We start from the raw sequence: 25,524 nt of genomic DNA, 5'->3' as shown, positions 1-25,524 counted from the left end.
GATGGTACAGACAGAAATATGGAAACATGGAATCAAAAATAGGTCAACATGGTTTTCTTTACAGCGCTGTATTTATCATACAAACGTGAATAAATCAGAGAGACATTCATTGTTGAAACATTGGTAGCACTGTTGTGAAACAAATGAGCTCCATCACACATTTAGCTTTAGTTTTCTCAATGCAGATTTTTAATTGGAACTTTGCACTGAGTTTAGGGCGGAAATAAGGAATATGTTCATTATAATTCTTTCTAAATTAATCGGTTAATCATATAGGCGACAAAATGCCCTCCCGAAGCTACTTAGATGAGAGAAATAACTGATCCTGGAGTCCCAGTAACAAAAACTAAGAAACATATAGTGACCTCATTTAATAGAAACATGACAAAATTAATCTAACAATTCAACAAATAAACTAGAAGTGCTGCCAGGAGCTGATTTCTATGATATGACAGAAATAAGCACCGCATTTGTAAAGCTTTGATAAGAACATATCTAATACCTTCATTTAAATCACTTAAATAATAATAATAATACTCCAACTACTAATGATAATAATAATAATTGCATTATAAAGGACACAAAGAAAAGGTTCATAGCATTTAGTGATTAATTCATTATCAAAATAACAGATACATTTTCTCTAAATCGTGCTATTGTTACAGCCACTAACTAACCAACGAAAAATAAAGGAATTAGCACGTGTGTAGACTGATGCACACAACACAATGATCTCTACATGCACTGTATATGAAAAGAAAGATCATCATTAAAAGTCATGGTTGTGATCTAAAAAAAACATTCCTAATATGAACCACAGAGCGTATTGTCTTCATGAATGAAAAAAAAAAATGTTTGGTCGAGAAATGCACTAGTGAGGAAACCCATTGTTTAAATAAGGTTTAAAACTACAACTCCCTGTTTACAAAGTTTTCTTTTATTCTGGCCATGGCAGATGAAGTTGTGAAAGAACGGGACATCTTATTTATTATTTTACGAAGCATTAATAAAACCTCTAGCTTAAAATTTAAGCTTCAAGTCATCTCAGCAATCGTCTCATTTGTGAACATTAATTATTTATTTAAATTGTATTTAAAATGTATTTAACCAGGAAATGCCTCATTGAGATTAAAAATCTCCTTTACAAGAGAGTCCTGGCCAAGACAGCAGCAGCAGCACATTACACAAAGTGTCAGACAATACAACATAAAACAGTGACAGTCAATATAAAAAATTACAAAAAAAATGTTTTCAATCACAGCATGAATAAAACCATTATACCAACTTATAACAATGAATAAGACAATGACATAGTCATGTTTGAACTTGCTACTCTAAGCAACTTTAACTAAACTTATACTCATCAAAGCGAGTCCCGAACATTAAAAACAATACGATACGGACTGAGATGCAGTGAGCAGCAGCATATATAGACACGGCTGGACTAAGATGCTGACCACTGGAGGCTGGAGAATGGTGGTGAAAGGCGGCGTCTACATTAACCATAATAGATGACCGGCTCTAGTTAGGCTCCACCGGCCTTGAGAGGCACAGAGTCTCTCTCTCTCTGCAGGTTGTTTACACCTGAATAACCTTAATGAGGGCATCCAGCAATCTAGATACGGTTATTAATGATGATGGTTGTAATGATGGGACGTTGACATGCAAACCCATTCGACACGCTGAGCATCCTCACTTGGCACAGTAGGAAAGGAGACGAGGTGGGACGGGGTGGGACAAGGGGAGGAAGAGAGACGTAGAATGAGAAGGGGAGCAGGATTATTAATCTGATAGATGACTGTATGGCTGCAGGCGGAGAATGGAATTATCAACACTACAGTAATAGATGAATGCTGAACAGCTGCAGAGAGCGGGCCGGAGAAAGAAAGAGATGGAGATGGAGACAGATGGAGGGAAGGTTGAGTGAAAGGGATGATGAGGGATAAAGACCCAGAGAGAGGTATAAATAGTGGGAAGAGCAGAACAGAGAACAGTAGTAAAAGAAAGATTTTTTTTTTAAAGTAGAAGAGATGGAAGATAGGGAGGGAGAGAAGAAGAGAACCATGAATATTAATAATCTCTCGCTCAGTGAGAGAGAGAGAGAGAGGGGGGGGGGAGAGGGAGAAAGAAAATGAGAGGAGGAAGGGAGGGGGCTCAATGGAGAGATGAATATAAAACAGACAGAGATGGAGGGAGGGGAATGACAACATAGGGACGCATATAAAGCAGAGAGCGACTGAGGCAGAAGACAATACAGAGGGAGGAATATGAAACAGGTGGAGATGTAAAGGAAGAAGAGAGAGAGAGAGAGAGAGGTGGGGCTGGGTGGGTGTGGGCGAGATTGATCAATAATGCGAACGCAGTAGTTCAATGACACAATGATAAATCATATCGGCAGCAGCATTTCTGATCAGACAGAACACCAGTGTAATGGGATGGCAACTGCAACACCGTCAGGCAACTGCAACACCATCAGGCAACTGCAACACCGTCAGGCAACTGCAACACCAGACAACTGCAACACCATCAGGCAACTGCAACATCAGACAACTGCAACACCATCAGGCAACTGCAACACCAGACAACTGCAACACCATCAGGCAACTGCAACACCAGACAACTGCAACACCATCAGGCAACTGCAACATCAGACAACTGCAACACCATCAGGCAACTGCAACACCAGGCAACTGCAACACCAGACAACTGCAACACCATCAGGCAACTGCAACACCAGGCAACTGCAACACCAGACAACTGCAACACCATCAGGCAACTGCAACACCAGACAACTGCAACACCATCAGACAACTGCAACACCATCAGGCAACTGCAACACCAGACAACTGCAACACCATCAGACAACTGCAACACCATCAGGCAACTGCAACACCAGACAACTGCAACACCATCAGGCAACTGCAACACCAGGCAACTGCAACACCAGACAACTGCAACACCATCAGGCAACTGCAACACCAGACAACTGCAACACCATCAGACAACTGCAACACCATCAGGCAACTGCAACATCAGACAACTGCAACACCATCAGGCAACTGCAACACCAGGCAACTGCAACACCAGACAACTGCAACACCATCAGGCAACTGCAACACTAGGCAACTGCAACACCAGACAACTGCAACACCATCAGGCAACTGCAACACCAGACAACTGCAACACCATCAGACAACTGCAACACCATCAGGCAACTGCAACACCAGACAACTGCAACACCAGACAACTGCAACACCATCAGGCAACTGCAACACCAGGCAACTGCAACACCAGACAACTGCAACACCATCAGGCAACTGCAACACCAGGCAACTGCAACACCATCAGGCAACTGCAACACCATCAGGCAACGTTGCAACAGGCATCAGCTGGTGCTGCCCTGTACCTGCTCCTCATCTGTATTCCAGCGAGACAGCGGCCTGACGGATGAAGAGCCACTCTCGTGTTATTTCTGGATCAACTGTCACCTTTTTATGTATTTTAATTTCCAGCCACCTTTTTGTCTTCTTCTCACCAGCTAAGTGCCAGAGCTATTTCAGGTCGGCAGCGTCTGAGCAGAGTCGAAAGGTGCCAACAGAAATAAAAAGAGAAGGATGCCGGTGGACGCTGAGGTGAAGATGGTAGCTCAGATGTTTGGAGGCGAGGTGGAGGCGAGGTGGAGGCGAGGTGGAGACGAGGTGGAGGCGAGGTGGAGCCGACCTGTCACTCTCCCTCCGTTATCCAATCGCTCTTCTTCCGTTCTCCATCTCCCCTGATATCTCCCATCTTCTCTAAAAGTAGGAACTTTCTCCTCCTCTCTGCACCTCCCTCCTCGCCACTACTACTTACTTCCTGGGCCTCCATTCCCCGCCCTGCACGCCGCTCGGTGGTGTCCAGTGAACGCTGCAGTGACCTCGCCAATTGATGAAAGATGACCCCGCTACAACGATGCATATTAACCCTTAACCCTTCCTCATTCTCTTTCCACTGCCCACAAACACACACTTCCTTTACCCCTTTCGCTCTCGCTCTCTCTGCATTTAAATCTTAGCCGACAGAGTTACCATGGTTACTCATTCACCACAGTCTCCGACTCTGTCCAGCTGTATCCCTCCAATTCCACACGCACCCCTTTCCTCCGCCCCCACTCCCCTCTCTCATTAGCACCCTATACACACTCACATACCAAATGGCACGGAGAAAACACGAGTGTGAATGACATCAACACCCAGTCGACATTACAGTTTTAGCTCGGACCGTGATGATGCTGCCGTGGTCCTAATTGATTTACAGTGAAGGTGAATACACTTTAATGTGTCCTGTGTGTCGCCACAAATGACAAGCAACCGCAAATCATCATCGCAAAGGTCAGGGTCATCTCTCCTCTGAGAGATGAGTCAGTGGCAACAAAGAAGGCAAATAAACTGATGAAAAAGCAATGGAGAAATGGACACATTGAAATGAAATGGCAGTTCCCAGCGTGTTTGAAAGTTTTAGCTACTTTAAGACCCTGGCAATCTATATTCTCAATCTTGTCTTGCACAATAAACAAAAACATATGAAAGTGTTTTTTGATTTTATTGACAGGACAACATTTTTGTTCCGTGCCTTCCAAACTCTTAAAAATGAGTGTTGAAGAAAAAAGATCTGATGCGTGACGTGACAACACTACGGTTGACGTTTGGACTTTGGTTATAACCGGGCACACAAATGACTTGGTTTGGATTCCAATAAGTACAAAAGAAAGGTGATATGAGTTGACATAATTCACTTCACTGACACTTGGATATCTGAGCTTCACTGTGCAAAAAGATGTGTGTGCAGAGTTGGGCACTAGAAGTCTGTTTACACATTCGTCTGCTGAAGGAGGAAAGTCGAAACTCAAGTCAAAGACACTGAACATGAAGCGGCTAAGTCCGCCAGAAGCTAACAGCGCTAACAGCACGAACAGTGCAAACAGTGCTAACAATGGTCCCGGTGTTTGCCGGTTGGGGAACCGGAGGTCGGGCAGCGTTATGAGCTGTAACTGCCGCATGAGACACGCTCACGTGCACTTAAAGGCACTTCAAGGCACGGCTCATGGCATGCATTATCTTTCAATTATTGTACGAAAATGTGTATTCCATCACAGTGAACATCATGTCTGCATTCATTTTTAACCCGTTACATTCAAGTTAGATTGTTTTTTTTTTTAAAGGCTGCACTGCGTCTCCTCACTGCAGTGCTGTAACTCAAACGACTTTCCAGGGTGCACCGCTGATAACTTTTCTACAGACATAGATGGGCACCGATGGATTCTTGGAACTTTTAAATTTCTAAAGCGGTAGGATTGGCTTGAAAAATGGTGTGGGATAAAACATGCAAAACTACTGGGATGGACCTGTAAATAATATAATTCACGTTTATCCCCCCCCCCCCCCCCCCTCATTTCATCGTCAACCCAGAATGTTCCTGGAACTCAAATTTCCCTTGAGCTCAAAGAGTAGTTTTAAAGTTGAATAAAACACGTGTCACACACTGTTGGACTGTGTAGTCTCTGTTGTGTAAAATATTAAAATTCAAGACCATTTTTAAAGCTGCACGATTCCATCAAATGAGAAATTCTAGATACGAGCATCACATGCACATACAGCACCTCAGTGTTATTCAGTCTGACATATTAGATTTTGGGGGGGGGGGATCTTGACAGGAATTCTAGTTCTGTGCATCCGAGCTCGGTTGGCCCGTGTGCTTGACTTGCCAGCGGCTCCGTGGGGTTGAAGAGGTTAAAAGGCCCTCGTTATGTGTTTGATCCGAGCTGCAATGATGTATCCTCCTGTGAGTTTTAGTTCATAAGGATTTGTGTCCGCCTCTAAAGGTTGGGTAATTGAGTTTCGATGATTCTACCCTCCAGAAGAAAGAAGGCAAAGAAGCCGAATAAGCCAACGGTCAACCGAGCATGCTGACAGATGGTGAGATTGAAACCTCTCTCACGAATATGATGATGATGATGATGATGATGATGATGATGATGATATATTTATTTGTCGTTTGCCAGAGTACAGGTACAAAAGCATCGAAATTACAAGAAAGGGTGGATGAAAGATTACAGCATAACATGAGGGAAGAAGAAGGCGAGAAAAAACACCAACCCCCCGACTATGCCCGAGAGGTACAGTGTGGAGCAGGAAAAAAACACCTTAGCACATAAGCACATACATTTAGACATAACTTGCAGCGAGTAGGAAGGGGGGAGGGGAGGTAATCCAACAAATGGGTGATCTAAGCCCATCCATTGGGGGCAGAAGGTAACCAGCACCGACAAGCAGCCAGCCGGTCCGGCGCCAACTCAGCAGCGCCACAGCCCGTCCGGTCACACTGGGGTAAAAAGCAGGCGAAGGCGTGGGATGGGGAGGGTAGTGAATGCAATCAGTATTATTGAAAGTTCGTGTGCGTGTTCTGGTATGTCGTCCTCCCCCAGGCCACAACAGACAAAGTTCTCAGTCCGCAAGATGGTCGTTGCCATGGAGATAGCCTTGAAAGGTCCTGGGAGAAAACAACCACAGGTGTCTGTGGATAGGGGGAAGGGAATGAGAGAGGTTCTCACTTCAGCGATCTTCAGGGGAGTTGTTGTTCCAGTAACGGCCTTGACCGAGGCCCGTTCTGGTTGAGGGAGCCGAAAGCAGATAAGATTGGGATTGTTTGGTCTTCCAGCAGCTACATCCAATTTTCGCACCTGCTATTCCACCACTTTCCTCCCATAAAAATTCAAATCGATCCAATTTCGTCGGGCAGCCTTAGGGGGTTTTTAACGGCTGTCCCCGTTTCCTTAATTTTCCGATAAACCAGGGCAACGCCAAATCCAAACAGCAGAAATCCTGTAATCATAGTTCCGAATAGGTAGATGTCATCTACGTCCTCCACGGAAAGGGCTGCTAGACACACGACACGTCCATCGTGTAACCAGCTGCAACATCCCGGCAGGACGGGCAGGTTCCCGAACCCAAGCTTCGTCGAGAAGGCGGTGTCAGTGCGTTGAGAGACCAGTTGATCAGATGATCAGTTGATCGGTCCATGGTTTTTAGTTCGAAGAGCGATGAGGAGAGAGTCTCTCAAGTATAAAACAAGACAAGACATGACGAGAGAAGCCAAGCAGGGGAGGGAAGGTCATGGGGAGGAGAGGGAGAGAAAAAGCGACCGCCTTCGAAGAGAGCCAAAGAACGAGCGGCGCTCAGATTACCAGGACCATGTGCCGACGGTCGGACAAGCGTTGAGTCGAACAGACGGGAGAGTGTTCTTCTCCCCGGTGTCTTGTCTGCACATCGATAATGACTCGGCACACCCCAAGATGGCAGCTCAATGAGAGGACAAATAAGAAGGGAAAAGCTCATCACGTCGGTCGTGTGCGGTGGGAATAGAGCCGTGACCTTTCCTGGTCGCGGTGACATCTCGGCAAACAAGAGTTGTACCTGTGAGGCTTTAAGACAGCGCTGCTCTCACACACCCCAATTACTGAGACAAGGAAGTCACTGGAAACAATAACCAAAGACAGATTCTGTCCCGAACGGCAGAAAGCACGTTTACCGACATTTATCTGCTGATTCTGTGAACCTGCAGGACGTGGTATGTTTCATGGAAGCTGCTGATTCTGTCAATTTACCGAATCAATTTAATCAATTTACTTCTCATTCAAATTCAGCAAGCATTGATCCATGTCTGATATGATGGACACAATCAATATTGATCAACGACACCATCTGAAGCTCTTAATCTGGGCTGAATTCCGTGATCAGATCCCCCAGAAAGCAGTTAGATTGTTTTAATATGATCATTTGTTTTGGCACACACTTTTAGTGCCCCGTGTTCTACTCTAACTGCTGTTTCAAAGACTTTCCCAGCCTGAATAAAACCTTATTCAGAGTGAAATTGCCTCCTTCAATCTAAACCGCATTAATATCAGACAACATAACAGATAGCGATAACAAAAAAAGACAATTCCGAAAAAGCCTTTGCAGCCCACAAGAAGTCAGTAAATAGGAACAATGCTTGTGGTCTAATTGGCTCCGACTGGCAGCGAGTTAGTGTAGGGGGGGCAAGAGTAATAACCCAGATCCACCTCCTGCCTGGTTCTCTTCTCACTTCAGTACGAATGCCAACAGCGACGAGCGCCTGTCTCCTCACAAACCGACACAGTCTTGGCACCCGAGGCGTCGCTAGGGGGCGGAGCATCTCGGGAAGAGTGAATTTCTCGTGTCAAACACAGGATCATTTGTGGATATTCTCTTGATTTCCATTCTTCGATCCATTTCTGGGTGCTTATCACGATGGTGCACTGACTGCGAGGTCAATGCCGTTTAATACACTGTGGGAGGAATAGGAGGGATGGATTTACCATGAAAATGATGGAAGTTCAGTCTGAAAACAAACATTAACCCGCAGTGAATGTGGGCACAATGAAAACAAGCGGATGGATTTGTTATCAGCATATGAGTTGACATGAGTAACGGTTACTCACACGTGTACGTCGACGTGGAGCAACGGGTTTGTTCGTTCGGAGTCGTTTCTGGCCACATGGCGAATGTAAGAACACGATTTATTCTCCTTTAGCTCTGTTTTGTGTGCTAGTGCTGTTAGCACTGTTACCACTGTTCTTGCTGTTAGCGCTGTTTTAAATAACGGGCTCTTTAGCTGCTAAATCAGTTAATTGTTGGAAAAAGAAGAAGCTGCCACGATGGAAAAGCATGCTATGTATGAGAACTGTGAGAATGGACCTAAACAATAAAATTCGATGTCATAGAACCGAAATCTGAATATATTTAAACTTTTCATTAGTAAGAAAACCATTAGTGTGACTTTAAAGCTCAGTCGAGCTAAGGGGAACCTCACAGCCAGGTAAGGAAGACCACGACAAACAGCCACGATGTGATCCAATCTCACAGGTTTTATTGACGTAAATGTCCGTTTAGTCACTAGGTAATCGCCAAATGAGGTAACCCCATTGGGATTGAGCCTGTGGCCCACTGATTTATACATTTACAGGTTTAAGGACTCGGTAATGAGGGACGACGAATGCAAAAGGAACATTTCCTCCTGCTGCAGCTTCACATTAAAAGCATTAAACTGTGAAAACTCAAGTTGACTTTTATTATGAAGCAGTCACAAGAAATGCAATGTGTTTGTCATTTTTTCGACGAATCAGAAATGTAGCAGGTAGTTATGGAACATCTGTGAGCCGTTAGGAGGAGAGCTGAAGGCGACGCGTCCCCACTGCAACATCCAGTCGGATCACGGTGGCTCATTTAATGATGGAACAAAAAGGCCAATCAAAGCTTTGCAACTCATTAAAACAACAACAGGTTTTTTTGTTGCCGTCGACAGTGATCTGGGACCTGCAAAATAAAAAAACATATTTGCAGTCGCCACCAGTAAATAGCGTGAGATATGGACGTTTTCAGATTGCTCATTATTTGAAAGTCATTTGACCGGCAGACAAATGTCCTCTAAATACCACATCAGCTCAATCATCATTTCTTGAAGGGATTCTAATTTCCAAAGAGGCCCCGGCCCCTCCAGTGAACTGCATTTGACCACGGAGCGCCAAACCAAATCAGTCTCATCTCACTGCTTCTTATTAGAAGAGAATATGACGGACCACAATACAATCAAGAGGTCTTTCACTTTCCCCGACGTTAATTTCTCCAGGCCTTTCCCGGGCCAAGACGGAGATGCTCTATCACAAGTGAGATCTCCACGCTGCACGGCTCGTACGAAGAAGACACATTTAGGACATGATAAATCAGCGTTAAAATGATAATAATATGATGTATGATAATATAATACCCTCAGTGTTAACATAAAACCACCACTAAATTGTAATTTGGGAGGCGCTCCTCGCTCAGCCTGCAATATCTGCTCGTGCAGGATATCATCCAGCAGGTGGAGGCCAAACCAAAATTAAACGGTGCCATCGAAGATAAATACATATGTAATAATTAGAATGTAACACATTTAATTTGTTTCGGCATCCCTCTGTCGTCATGTCAGATCGTAATCCTGCTATTGAAACAATTCCACCATAATCAGCCCACAATTCCATCATAATCCCATCCAGACTTTCTCCAGTCTGCCAGCAACCAGCATGCATTTCTAGCCTAGTTTGTTCATCGGGCCTAATTTCCCCTTCATATCCCCCCCCCCCCCCCCCCGTCCTGGTCCCAGGGTAGTCTATCACACTTCAAGCTTACACTCTTCACAGGCACTTATAAACATTTAAAGCATTTGACTAACCGCCAGGCAAAATTTACTTTGGGATGAAAGACCATGGGGGCTTTAAAAAAAGGAAAAAGAGAAATTCTGCATCAGGACACAGAAGCTCTGATTTAATGGGAGAAAGAAATGAAGAAGAAGAAGAAGAAGAAGAAGAAGAAGAAGAAGAAGAAGAAGAAAACGATTTTATTCCGCAGAAGTAGCAGAGTCACGCAGAGGGTTTTCTCATTTTAATGATCGTGGAAGGGGGGATGGGGGCGGGAATGCAGAGCTATGATAGAAGGTGCTTGTGAATGGCTTTTAAATTAGGGGAGGGGGTGTAGGGGAAGGGGTGGGGGGGGGGGTGGAGGAGGATGCCGCTGTGTCGTATTGTGCTGGGTGGCAGAGAGGAAGCCCGGCACTTCCTTCCCTCTCGTCTCCTCCGCCAGGCCTCCTCCGCTGTCCCCCCCCTCCCACCCCACGCCACTGAAAGGGAGCTGGACGAGCTCTGGCCTTGCTGGTGAATGAAGCCCCTGACGTCACTGGCCCACACACACACACACACACACACACACACACACACACACACACACACACACACACACACACGCTGTGAGCACTGTGACTAATAGAGTACTAACATCCTTTGTGTTGCCTCAGTTATACCTGATTCACGTCTGGCTCCCAGGGTAAGGAGCGCCCCCAACCCCCCCCCCCCCCCCCCCAACCCTAGGTTATTGAAATATTCAGACGTTAGATGTTAGTACAGGTGAATCAATGATGCCAGTCGATAACTCCCCCCCTCCATCCCCCACCTCAACAGGGATTTAAGGACAGGGGTGTGTAATGCCGGCATGCTCCCAGATTCAGGTGGAAAAACGGCTGTTGGACTTGATATTGACTTCTTTTTTTTCTGCTGTCGCGCTCAGTGGCTTCTCCACAAGTATAAAGGATTATGTCGAGACATATTTGGAGTTTGAATTTATTGACTCAATCTGTGTTTGATAGCGGATATCATTAAAGTGACTGGTTGTAATGGGACGAACTGGGGAATGAGCGTGGGGAGGAGGAGGTGGGGGATTTGGTTTCCTGTGTGGTTCCTTAAGGGATGAAATAAGTCTAAAGTATAAAAAGCTTCTTCTACGATTTAATGTGACACTGACAAAGCTGTCCTGCTGTATGCAATGCATATATTATATTAGGAATCCTTCTGAAGTGCACCGAACGAACACACAACGGAAACTTTGTTCACCTCACTAGATAATGAGACCGAGGCCGTGGAGGAGTCCACACTGCCTGGCAGCATAGTTGCAAATGTTTCAACGGGACTACAAAGCAAAACAGTGTGATAATAATAAACACAAAAAGGTGTCAAAAAACACCCACGTTTTAACCTTGATGGGGCTTTTGTTAATTCTAACTCTTGATAATAACTTCAATATGTTTCCTTTTAGAATAAACCAGGATCCAGAGCCTCCATGAAGAGGAATATCATGGTTGCACGTCTGCTTGATTACAATTATAATATATAAACATATACGAACATACTGTATACTTTATATCTGTATACTTAATATCTTCTTGTCTTTGTGAGTTTGTATATATGAATATATATATATATATATATATGAACATACTGTATTTTTATATCTAAACATATATATATATATTTATCTTCTTACTATATCTTCTCACTAGACTATATAATATACATACTGTATATTTATATCCAAACATATATATATATATTTATATATACAGTATATATATATGAACATACTGTATATTTAATATCTAAACATATATATATATTTATATATTTATCTTCTTACTATATCTTCTTACTAGACTGTATAATATACATACTGTATATTTATATCCAAACATATATATATATATATACTATATATATACTGTATATATACGAACCCACGAAGACAAGAAGATATATATATATATATATACATACATATATAAATATACAAACAGACCTAAAGGCCGTTAAAGAACGGGAACAAAAGCCAAAACTTTGAGCAGAAACTGGAAATGAGTCAAAAAGGATAACATTATGAGTAGATGACATTTTTGACACCACAATGTATTTAACAATAATCCTACCCTTGCCCTTAGGAATTTACCAATAATCTCAATTTTTCCATCACATGCCTTCGATGTAATATCAGCATGAGATGAAAATGTGTCCTGCAGAGTGGGTGAGCGGGGTGTGGTTCAGGGAACGGTGTCTGATTGTCATCAGCTGGTCTGATGACAATCAGACCAGCTGATGACAATCTGTGTTTGTGTATCTGCGAGGCTTTGTCTTCAAATGGAGTGCTGGAGCAGAGACACTGTCTGCGGTCGTATACAATAAAGTATATTACAAACTATCGCTCTGGCTGATCATTCCGTGGTGCTTAAAGGGGAACCTACCAGTGACGGCAAGACGCCTGTCACAGTGTCAAATCATAGAAATAATCTGCTCTCAGAGTCCCATCATCTTGAAAGAGTTAAATTACGTTACAATGGATTATGAAAAGATGCTCATCAAAGTTTTCTTAAAACAAATTCATCATCACCAACTACACAGTACTACACAAAACACGGCAGAGTACTTTTCCTAACATTAGTTTCACTATATCATGTTGCTTTTGTAATTTCAATTCAATTCAATTCAGTTTATTTGTATAGCCCAATTTCAAAAATTACGAATTTGTCTCGGAGTGCTTTACAATCTGTACACATAGACATCCCTGCCCCAAAACCTCACATCGGATCAGGAAAAACTCCCAAATAACCCTTCAGGGGGAAAAAAGTGAAGAAACCTTCAGGAGAGCAACAGAGGAGGATCCCTCTCCAGGATGGACAGAACAATAGATGTCATGTGACCAGAAGGACAGATTTAGAGTTTAAATACATTCAATGAATATGACAGAGTGTATGAATAGTTCATAGTAGGCATATTCCACGATGGAGACCTCCACGATCCATCAGGCAGATGGAGGTAGAGAGGAGGAGTGGGCGGAGTCTCCATACCATATTCATAATGCAGTTTATGCACTTTTGTCTCTTAATTCCTTGTTACCAGCTAATCTCTCACTCTGTACTCCTCAACTCAACGTACAGAAGGTCAATTGAGCTCATGATGGTGTGATAAACTATTAATTAGACATAACTCCTCCTCATTGCCACCCTGTTTACTTATTAAGCTCCTTAACTTCATCTCATGACAGCACGTGTAGCCTCGGATGCTGTGACAGCCTCACGCATTGAACGCCTGTTTGTTTTGTTGTCTTCTTCCCACAACACGCAGTTCGGTTTGATTTATCGGAGCAATATCACAATAAGGGCTTATTTTTAGAAAACGGTACAACAGCCTGATGAGGTTTCTTAACCCGGCGCGTTCAGCGTTCCACATTTTAATCACCACTCATCCTTGTCAAATAGGATCTACTGCAGCCCCCCTCTGCACTGTATCCGTCTCCGCCTCGTCCTCCCACTCACAATGTCCAGAGATGCGCCGCCGCCGCTGCTCATTCTGATTCTGAGGATGCAGAGAGGAGCCCTGATCTATTCAGGAGGGCTCCTACAGGAGCAGGGACCTCCTCCCCTTCGGCGGGGGCCAAGAGCTGCAGATTAAAAGTCGATGTGTTCGTCCCCCTGCTAAAGCGCTCCCATTAACAGACATTACATTACCTGCCCCGCATGTTCACATCCCTAACCGGTGGGGGCGTCGTGCCACTTGTCACTACATGCCGGGATAAAAGTCTGTTTTGTTGTTGTTGTTGTCGTAACGTTAACATCTTCACATTCAAACGCTTCAAATGAAATCCACGTACTGCTGTCCGCTCTGTGGTCGAAGGCGTCGATCCGGGGAACCATTAATCCGTATTTAACCCTCCTGTTGCCTTAGGGTCAATTTGACCCCATTCAAAGTTTAACCCTCCTGTTACCTTTATATTTACTGACATATTTTACCCTCGGGGTCAATTTGACCCCAGCAATTAAAACCTCCAGAAAATTATTAGAATTAATATTGTTTTCCAAGTTTAAGTGTGAGGTACTTTATGTTTGTTTGTTGACTACCTAAATAGCCCTTTAAATATATAACAAAGTTGATATTTCTTATATGTTTGACACAGTGAAAAACAGCCTGGGGTCAAATTGACCCGAAAGAACACCGACGTTAAACATTGAATGGGGTCAAATTGACCCGAAAGGTAACAGGAGGGTTAACGTTGTTAAGCGTGTTGATGAATTTAAATTCCTTGTGCGCTGAGGAGGAAGCCAAACGTCTCTCAGCCATTTACAGAGCGTTGTAAACGGCACAATCTGTGGGCACACACGAGTATGTGTGTGTGTGTGTGTGTGTGTGTGTGTGTGTGAGATGTCTTTCCGGAGGTCAAACTGTGGCGTGTCGGCTTTGACTCCATGTGATTGTTCATGCTGCGTTTGGGACGGGGGTCCGGCTCCTCTGCCTTCAGTCGGCCTCACGCAAGAAAACATTCAACCAAAAGATTTGAGTTCAGTTTTTCTCATATTTTACATTTTCTCTGCGGTAAGAATGCGATTTGTGAGTCCTGTCAGTTTTGAACCAACAGATTGTATATTTCATTACTTTGAAGCAAGTTTGAGTCCAAAAAACCTGACACTTAATAATTATGATGACATCATCCTGAGCAGACCAATATCATTCTAAATGTAGCCTCATAATATCCCCATCCTTTCAAATGTGTTATCGTATAACACTATAATATTATTTTACCCCCCTCTCTTTGCAATCATGGATGGCCTTGCTGTGGCGAGACATTTTTTTATATGGAATAATTTCTTCATTATTTCCGTGACTGTAACATTTTTTTATGGATCTCTGAAAGCGGGACGTCAATAGAGGACATATGAGGAAGGATGGGAAGCCTTATACGGTATTATTGGAGCTTTAAGCTCATTTATTATTCCCATGTGCGGACACACAGGGCCTTTGGATAGTGACACAAACTGGTGAACTCCTCATGGTCATCATTAGAGTAATTGTCTGCATGTATCCTTTTGATTTTCAAGTCACACATTTATGGATTTGTTGAGACCCAAACAAATATTTTAGTTTGGATAAAACTGGAGATGCTTTTTTCCTTCACTGACACTCCCCTGGATAGGTGAGGATATTACGAGTGTTCTACAATCAATTATGATAATATTGTAGTGGAACAGCAGCATTACAATATTTGCTTGTCAGGTTCACATTCTACTTTTAACTAAATATATACTTGATATTTCTGACAAAATACTGCTGTTTGTTTGCTGTTTGGCAGCTTTGACAACTATTGGATGTCATATTTCCCAGCATCTTATCAGCATGTGAAGGCATCATCAAATGAGCAATATATGTGCGAAAGTGGTCCTCAATTAAGAACAGAACTACCATAAAACAATAAGGTAGCATTTATAAACTGTATATTTATAGTTTAGAAATCTGAATCATCTAAATGTAATCTAAATAATTACACTGATTGCTTTTGGGACATCAGGGAAACATGTTTACATCATTCTGAATTCAATGTTTCGCAGCTGAGCAACACAAATGGGGCTCTGGCTAATTGTAGTAATTACAAATATTACAATGGGCCTCAAGCAGGAAGCGATTCAAGAAGAAATATTCCTCTTATTTGTGTTAGTATCCACAATGTAATATTATTTTGTTCATACCCATTGATTTATGGGATTCATCCGTGTGTTCTAAGTGTTGCTCCCTTCTGAGGTAAGAGAACATTCAGAAAGGAAACAACTTGTTTTTTTTTATTGTTTTACATTTTAGGATTTTATCATTTTTATTGAATGAATATAATATGATAAAATGTAGACTATTATATGATTTAAAGTAATTATAATGATGAATTAATACCCTTAGAAGATTACGTATGTTCATCTTCTGACTGGCTGACATACTGCAGTTGCTTTTTGATTTTATGTTTGTTTTGTTTAAGTTTATTCGACTAAAATTTCCATTTCAATACTGCTGAAGTTTTCCTTACAACCTTATTTTGATGCCATCTTTCCAGTTATTGGGCTTTCGTCAGCATATTTGCAAACCAGGTGCCCTTGTGTGATATTAAAGGGGCGTTACCAATGTTAATTATAAACAGCCACACACCTCTTTAATTTATCAAATGGGATTCATCACACCTGTTCAGATTTGGATGGTTCTGAAGGTTTGTTTTCTCTTCAAGAAAATACAAGAGAAATTAAGAGAATGTTGCAGCATGAGGCCCGATGTTAGTGCCATGCCGTCATTTTATTTACCATTTAACAGTTTTTTAAACTCTGGAGGGTTTTTTAACGATTTAGATTCTTCCTGAGGGTCCCTTCCTGCCTTGATGCTCATTTATTTGTGTAATGCACTGCTGAGGGGATATATGGTTTGCACAATTTAGGTGGTGGAGAGCCCCAGAGTGTGCACTCTTATTATTACATATTAATCTAACAGTAGGAGGCCGGTGTGCTGCACATCCACATACCAGGAGGACACGGCTCGCTGATTCCCTAATTGGAGCGGGGAACTTCATTTCAACCACGCTGTAGCAGCGAGACATTAACAGGTGCCGTTTTTAAAGTTAAAGGAAACATATCCTTCTCATTTGCGGGTTCATTCTTATTTTGTGGTTTTTTTACGACAGTATCTTTACAAGCTTCACGTATATCTCAATATACCTCATTTAAGCCCCTTTTTCTTCGTGAAAAGATCATTTTGCTGGCCGTGGGTGGAGATGCTCAGAGGGCAGCAGGACATGAGCCCGCATGTGAGACGGGAAGGTGGAGCCCAATCTGAAGTGGCTTGTCGAGTCACGTGTTTTCTGATGTAGGCAGAACCACAAAAGAGTCTGTGGGTTGGCAGGAACACGTCATGTCACGAACACACACTTGAACCTCACCGCTCCACCTGAGCTCCGTCACAGAGCAGGCGATGTCATCGCAAGTATTAGTTTACGACCCAAGGTCAAGGTCACGGGCATCAATATAGTGGAGCCGTGGCCTCCTACACACTGTCGGAAGTAAAATACAAAGTAGCTTAGACGGGGGAAATATTGTATTTTTAAAAAAGAAAGCTAGTTCAAAGACCAGAGTGTGAATATGAATCGGTCACACGATGTTTTGACAGTGTCGTGTTCCTGTGTGTGTGTGTGTGTACACCGGGGCTCATCCCACTGAGTGGACAAGATAGCGTGTGAGATATGCAGAAGACAAAGGAGTGCACCGTCAGCAGTCCTGCTGCGGTGGCTCCTCCACACTGCCACGGGGCTCAGCGTTTAATTAGGAATTCAGACCTGAAGAAAGGGGGCGAGTAAACACGCAGCCGGCGTGGTGCAACATGTGGAGCAGAGGTGGACGCGCCTTTTAATTACCTGTCCATCTGTCTGAGCATCTCCATGACACGTTGTGTGTGTGTGTCTTTTTACAAATAAAACAAACAAACAAACAAAAACAAACAGCGGGTGCAAGCGCGTGTGCATGATAAGCAACACTATCTCGCCCCCTCCCCCATTCAGGCCTCGCCCCGGCCTCCTCTGTGAGTGACACGCTGACTAATACACAGACAGATAAACACTCACGCTGACAAACACGATAAGGCCGTGCCCGCGAAAAACACTGTCACGGACCGACTGATGGACGTCTCCATGGAGACCGCTCGCCACTCGACTGTCACGGTGTGTCTCTCGCATTTTCGAGCGCCCGGGCGCCACACCAAGTCAAGAGAGGTGAGCGAGAGGAGGGGACAGAAAGGGGGGGGGGGGGGGGGCGAGATAAAGAGTGGAAAACACGCCGTGCAGCACCGGCGTGATGACAAGGCGGCGGGTGCGGTGCCGATCGGGTCCGACGGGCCACGTGGTCCTCCTCCCTGCCCTTCGCTCGGCTCCTCACACCTCAGTCTCACCCCATCACTCACACACCTCCATCACTTTTTCTCCTTTTACACTGCTCCCCCCCCCTCCTATCTCTCTTTTCCTTCACCTAAGGCTTGTTTATTTCCACACCTCACCTCCTCTGCTGATTTCTCCACCTTTCTCCTCTCTCTCTCTCTCTCTCTGCGGGTTCTTCTCTCCACCCCTCTCTCTCTCCCTCTCTCTCCCTCTCTCTCCGTCTCTCTCCCACGCTGTGCGAAATGGAAGCTCTCACAGAGACCTGAGGTTGCCATAGTAACCTGCCATAGTAACCACTCACCATCTTGCGTGTCTCCGTCGCGTCGGCGGGGGCTCGGGGCGTCCGCGGCCCCGCTCTGCAGCTCCCGGAGCGGGGCATCGGCTCGGCGAGCCCCGCTGCGCTGATGGGAAAGTTCCTGGATCGGAAATCTGCCTTCGCCTTACAAAACTTCCCAATGACAACATTTCTGAGGGAGGCGATGACGGAGGACTGACTCACAGGCATCTGCAGGTCACGCTGATCCTTTAGAGGTCAGCACAAGAGCACAGCTGAGAAGAGAACTGGCTCTGAATGCCCCAAAAAAGCTTTTCATGGTGTCAATAAAATGTTCAAATTGGTATTTAGGGGTATTGTGGTATAATTTCATCTCCTCTTTAATGTCAGAGTGTCTAAAAACTGCAAGTCAGGGCTCAAGTATCGTGTGACATGCCTCGAGTTGGGGTTTGAACCTCCGAAAGTCCAAATTAACAACCCAGTGTGTAAACAAAAACCTGCCTGAGGTGATTCTGCCTGTCTGTGATTGGACCACAAAGGCCGGGATCAATGAGTGTCTCCTGCCTGTTGTGTATATAACGAGCAGCTGGAGACATTAATGTTAGACTTCTCTCAATTCGGCCTCCTGAGAATCTCCAGACGGTCCGGACGTCTGGTCCTGACCTGTGCCTTTTAAGAATAAACTAAATCCTCTTAAAAGTGCGGTGTCTCTCGAACGATCCTTTCTTCATCATCAATCCCTTCATCATCCTCCGGCTGGCGAGCAGACACTCCAGTATCCAAGAGGCCACCGCACCCTTCCAATCAACGGCCATTGTTTCTGTCGTCCGCACAGGGAAATTTGAGCCCGAGCGCCTCATCGCTGCGCCAACCCTTTTCCAAAGCCACCACGAGAGAAAAGTGCAAGAGGGGCAAAATATATAAATAAACTAGCACAACTGAGTCAACACTCTACATATACGGGAGAGTCCAGGGAATGAGAAAACAAACAGGAGGATGCATGCACGCCTTCACGCGATGCCACCGAGAGGAATCGTCTTAACCGCTCAGCCCGATCTGTGATTTATCACGGCGATGGCGCCCGAGCTTCACTGACCACCTCCTCCGCCGTCTGCTCGGCCTCTTCCGGAGCCGCCATCGCACCGTGACGTCGGCGTGTATAAACACGACGACCTCCAACCACATCCCCCCCCCCCAAAATGACGTTTGATTACGCGCAGGGTTGCCAGGTCTGTGTGACAAAACCAGCCCAATGGCCAATCAAAACCAGCCCAATGGCCAATAAAACCAGCCCAAAAAACAGCCCAATATCAGAACTCAAAATATGCCCGTGCCAAACCATATACACTGCTTTTAAAGTCCAACAGCATTGCTATCATTGCCAAATGTATTGTAATATCTACAAAGTAACACCAAATGTTTAGTATGCCAGCATTAAAAACAGTTTTCCCGAAACAGTTATTTCACCTAGGTCCTAAAATGGCCTTGTGTAATTAGATACAGTATATTATCAGAAATAAAGTGTGTATGTGCTGATCTGGAGTCAGTTTGGTAGGATTTGGGTATGAATAAATTATTTCATTTAAAATATGGATTTTTATTTAAAGATATTCATGTAATTTGCATGCAAAATAGGTCTACCCGAACCAGCGGACAAAAAATTCAACCCGCAGCAACACTTCAAAAGTAGCCCAATTCCGCGGGAAAACCGCGGACCTGGCAACACTGATTACGCGCGTCTCGTCGTGATGCATCCGGGCGCCGTGGAAACCAAACCCGTCCGTGTCATCCTCGAGTCACGAGGAGCGGGAGAGAGAGAGAAAGACTAACACAAAAAACCTGTCAAACATCACACTTTGGTCATCAGGGTTCTAATTTCATGTCTACTGCTCTGATGCCATCAGCAATATTTATCGTGTCGCCGTGAGGATCAGTATGCCGCCGCCGCCGCCGCGGTGCCTCCAGCCGGCGAGTCCAGACAGAGCAGAGGCCCCGGCCCGACTCTGCGGTGCCGTATTGAGCTCTCCTGCCACCGCTGACCCGGAACACATCCCCCCCCCCCCCGAGACTCCGGGCCTGGATGCGGCCGAGCCGGCTGCGGAGCACGGTGGTCGCTGAGGCCCGACCGCCTTCATTACCCAATCACATTTAGGAATACTTAATCTAACCAGAAGGAGATAATATCTCTTCTCTTTGCCAAACGCAATTTCAGACACGCGGGGCTGACCGCGCTCTCGTTTCAGACGGCATCGAGCCACCCGACTGTTTTCCGTCTCTCCGGTTACGGTCGTGACGGCCGAGCGAGCGAGCGGCTACTTTTGACCGTCTTTCGAAGCACATGATCGGATATCTGACCGAGCGCAGCCGGACGGCCCTCCCACGGCGCCTTCCCGAGCTCACGGGGAGGGAGGGCGAAGGAATCCGCCCGGGTCCATTTTTTTTTCCGGAGCATCTCTCGTCACTTTAGGCCGTGATGAGGATAAACTCCTCGGGGGGGAAATCTCACCGTTTGTAATTACGTCAATTCAATGGATTATAGCGTTCATTTTGTGCCATTTAACCGTCGCCATTCTTCCAACTGTGAATCAATAGTTAACGCTCGGACGGTCATCGCGGTCCCAGAGGGGTCAGCACCCAGGCCCGGACGGGAGAGCCTCGATCCAACCAATCACGGCTAATTGTCTCCACACCGCTGTAAAGAATATATATTATAGCTTAGCACAGCCTAGTATTGTTTGCATAAATGTTATGTGGAAAGTGGAAAATCACTGTGGAAGGTTTGAAACTTTAGCAGGGCAGTCCAGCGCCTGAACTAATCAAAGAAGATAACAGTGACACACGAAAGAACTTTATGCACCAACGCTCACCCTAGATTTGAATAGAACAAAGCAACACTCATGCTCACATGAACAGGAGAGCCACAGAGACAACTACTGAGCGCAGATAAGATAAGGAAAGGTCCAGCTTTGACAATTAATATCTGGATTCAACCACAGCCCTCTCTGACACACACACACACACACACACACACACACACACACCTACACTGGCCCTTTGTAAATATCCTGGGAACGACCTTCTCGCCACAGCGCATCCCACCTAGGAAGAGATAAGACTATCTTAGAAAACTCCCGAGCTTCAAAGGAAGCTACATGTGAATTCCATCTTTCTTCTCACACTTTCACAACATATGCTCTCATTGGCTGGCCACAAGAACCAATGAAGGAGCGACAACGGCGGAAGCAGAGGAACAAGACCCAATGAGAAAACACCGCCCTCTTTACTCCTGACCAATCAGAACTGTCCCTGTTGATTATTTCAATGGCCGTGCGAGCTCTGCTCAGCATCCTTTTTGCAGCGCTGGGGCCATTGGTGACAGCTCTGGATTGGGGTCCATGCGCATGATTGTCTGTTTGTATCCTGATTTTGAATAAACGCCTTATAGAGTTAAAGTAAAAGTCTACCGCTGTTTCTTCCAGTGAGTGCCGTTCAGGTGGTGTGTTGCTGTCCAACTCCAACACCGCCTTCATGGGCAGCTCAGCATTTCTCTGCTGTGGATGGGTCAGTGCTCATGCACACTCACACTCAGCCCCCCCCCCCCTACCACCCCCACCCCCGGATACGAGATTCAAATAGTGCCACATCATGCGCAAAAAAAACCAGAATCTCAGATCTCTGTCCCCGAGTCGAGAGCACGTGGCGTCTCAGACGGGGGGTGGGGGTGGGGGGGGGTCATCGTGCTGCATTCTCAAGCCCCCCCACACACGCACACACACGCACACACACGCACACGCACTTCAACCTCTGTGCATCAGCGCGTCGTGCTGCCGTCCCCTCCGCGATGCGCTCGGCCCTCGTGATGAGATCGGGGACCAGCTCGCCCTGATTAGAGACGTTTTAGTGTCATCTACAATCTCGGTCTCTCTCCTGCTCGTATGCAGGAATTAAGTGTACGTGCACACACACACACGCACACACATGGCGCCCACAAAACGCACACACTCGCACAGGCACCGAATTTAGGGCAACAGTTGCTCTCTTTGCTTTCTAATGCAGCAGCGGAGACGTCCCTCGGAATGAATGCAGTTCTTTATCCCTTTAACTGTATGTTTCTTTTTTCTTACATACAGCGAGATGGGTCAATTCAATTTGATAAGTAATGAATCAATCAAAGAAAAGAAAAAAAAAAAAATTCTAAAAAGTTTGTACCTCATCTCTCATCCAACACAACACAAATTAAAAAATTTTTTTAGTGGAATTGAGTTTATCCTCTCTCCATCAGATCGAGTTCAATCAGAGAACTCACTCGTTTAAATGAAAATACATGTTCAATCAATTTTTTACATTGAAAGAATCTAAATCTAAATTGCAATTTTTAAATTTTATATTTTTTTTTTGTTTTTTTTTTTTTCATGGGGTGATGTAGATAAATAGAAGTTCTGTTTATTTTATGGTGTTATTATGCATAAATAATAGATGAAAAAGGAAAAACAAGGCCAGCACACCTCTTGGTTGGTGGTGTCGTGCTGTATCTGCACAGTGTAATGTTGTAGGACTTCTCATTTACCATTTTTGGCCCCCCCTCCCCTGTGGGTGTGGTGTTTCCGCAGGAAAAAAAAAAGGTTCTTCCCCAAATAGTATCTGTAGTTCCTTTCGCAGCTGGGGGGGTTTAGAAGAAAGAATGTGTGCGTCTGAGATTGTATTAATACTACTACTATATATTTTATAGTTGTGACATGAAAGAAAACTCACAGTCCCATGTCCTCCAATAAAGGTGTATTAGGGGAAAGTTAGAAGAGCTCCATATTAGCAGGACAGGCACACAGAGATAACCACCTGACACTAACAACCAACTGATTCTTTGTTTTGAAGTTGTAATGAATAACTAATATGGGGGGTGTGTGTGTGGTGTGTGTGTGTGGTGTATTGTGTGTGTGTGTGTGTGGTGTGTGTGTGTGGTGTATTGTGTGTGTGTGTGTGTGTGGTGTGTGTGTGTGTGTGTGTGTGTGTGTGGTGTGTTGAAACTTGGTGGGGAATAAGAAAGACTGTCCTACATTTTAAAAGAAAGAAATTACCCACATCATTCCAAATTGATAAACCTGCACATCGGGTCTGTTAGGAGGGGGTTGCATTTTGATTTTTTTTTTATTTTTTTTTGTTGATTACACTAAAAAAAGGTAAGCGAGAAAGTTATCTGAGAAAAGCTTTTTTTTATTTTTTTCCTTTTCAATTTTGACGGTCAATTTGACCCGCAACATAACAGGAGGGTTAAGTACAGTAAGCGGGCGACACGATCACCAGATTGGACGCAACATGAGGCTCACATCGGTGACATTGGGCAATATTTTAGGGGGTAATAGTTTATATGTGTGTTAGTTTTGACTTTCCCACATCTCCTCTGGAAATAATCCACGATGCCTCTCCGATTCCAGCAGCGCCGGAGCAACGGGGTGCTGAGCATTATCTCAAAGTCACACCTTCCCTCTAGGCCAGGTGTGCCGGTGTAATTTACCATGTCCCCGTTAACCCGCTTGCTTGTTTTCATCAAGCTCATCGGCCATGCATAAGCGGTGCGCCTCGGAAATTAAAGAGCAGCCTGGTCCCGGTACCGGGAATGACTGGAATCGCTCAGCCGGTTGTTCATTTGCGAACACGCGAAGGACTCGGTGCTCGCTTGTGTGGCACGCGAGCGCCTATGTGTTGAAATTAAGATGGCCACACTTATTTGTGGGGTCTTTTTTGAAGTCGTTGGATTGGTGGGAAAGTTCTGGATATTCTTTGCTGAGGAACACAACGTGGGTCTCCCGCCGTACCAACGGAAGCTGGATGATTTCAGATTTTTTTACAGTGCAAATATATTGGAAAAATGCCCACAACGAAGAGCTTGAAGCCCCCAGTGTCTGAGCATGGAGCCTGTTGCAGGTGCAGAATCCTTAAAGAGGGAATAAAGTCGGAAAACATTCCACCAGCAGCCCATCAACTGTCTTTGATAACCTTTCCTTGTGAATCAAGACTTTGTTCAATTTTAATAACATGCATATTAGTTCAAGTGCTGTCATGGCTTTGATCTTCCCGTATTTAAAAGGATATGTGACCTACATTTTGCTATATTTCCCCTCTGTTCCCAGGCCTTTAGCCTACTAATTCAGTACAGCTTGTCCCCAAATTTAATTTCTAAAGAACGAGGTATTAACCTGCCTCTATCCTTAAAAATAAAAAAAAAAAATGCTGAATAGACCATTTTCTTGTTTTCCTCTGAGTGGCCACATTCTCAGAAATGGCGGCCTCCTCGTCACCTGGCCCACTTCGAATTGGTTTCGGCTGAGGTAACGCTTCGGTCGCGGAGAGAGGGAGGAGGAGGAGGAGGAGGAGCCGCGAAGTTCAAGACGAACAAATTCCGCTGACATGTTGTTCTCCTCGCTGCCCTGAGCGGGAAGTCTTTTTAAATATGACATCACGTGACAAGCCTCATGTGACTGGTGCATGGTCCATGCATACGCTCCATGACCGTTAGGCCCTCAATGCGAGTGGATAAAATACATATCTTTACAGGCAACGTTAAAAAAAAAACGTACCACCCTCTTAAAGTTGTACTCCCACCTGCCCATTTTGGATCTAATGAAATGAATATTCTGCTAAGCGAGAGCTCGTAAGGCGGGGGAGTCAGGGTCATTCACCCGAGGGTGTGGAGCTGTGGCGGCGAAGTTTAGAGGTGAGGGTTAAAATGTAATACGGTTGCACGAATAATGAAAAAGCAGAGGACGTAAAACGCAAATGGCAAAAAAACAAGCGGTGATTAATAATTTGTATTTTTATACGACACAAAAATGGATCACGACGATTTCAATTGTCGCTCATCTTCTTCCGTTACATGCAAATCTCACAAAAAAGACTTGCCGTGTTGGAGAGTTCTGCCAGTGCGTTAACCCCCCCCCCCCCCCCCCCACACACACACACACACACACACACACCACACACACTTGTCTAATCCTGCCTCAGTGCCCCACTTCACCTTCCAACACCCCATTAATAACATATCCTCTCTATCATACAACTCAGGAGCTCATCCAGCTGGTCTACTGCACACGCTCCACGCGCACTGCTCCACGCGCA

General features: G+C 44.8%; 1 protein-coding gene across 1 annotated transcript in view; it reads right to left on the bottom strand.

Annotated features, from left to right (window-relative positions):
* The window catches only part of lrrc4ba (leucine rich repeat containing 4Ba), a 34,551-nt gene that overhangs the window by 8,061 nt on the left and 966 nt on the right, over positions 1 to 25,524 (bottom strand). The gene's annotated exons all lie outside the window — the stretch shown is intronic.

The sequence above is a fragment of the Pseudoliparis swirei genome, chromosome 23, assembly GCF_029220125.1.
Source record: "Pseudoliparis swirei isolate HS2019 ecotype Mariana Trench chromosome 23, NWPU_hadal_v1, whole genome shotgun sequence".
Taxonomy (NCBI): domain Eukaryota; kingdom Metazoa; phylum Chordata; class Actinopteri; order Perciformes; family Liparidae; genus Pseudoliparis; species Pseudoliparis swirei.
The sequence above is the reverse complement of the archived record's forward strand: the minus strand, read 5'-3'. Positions and strand labels throughout refer to the sequence as shown.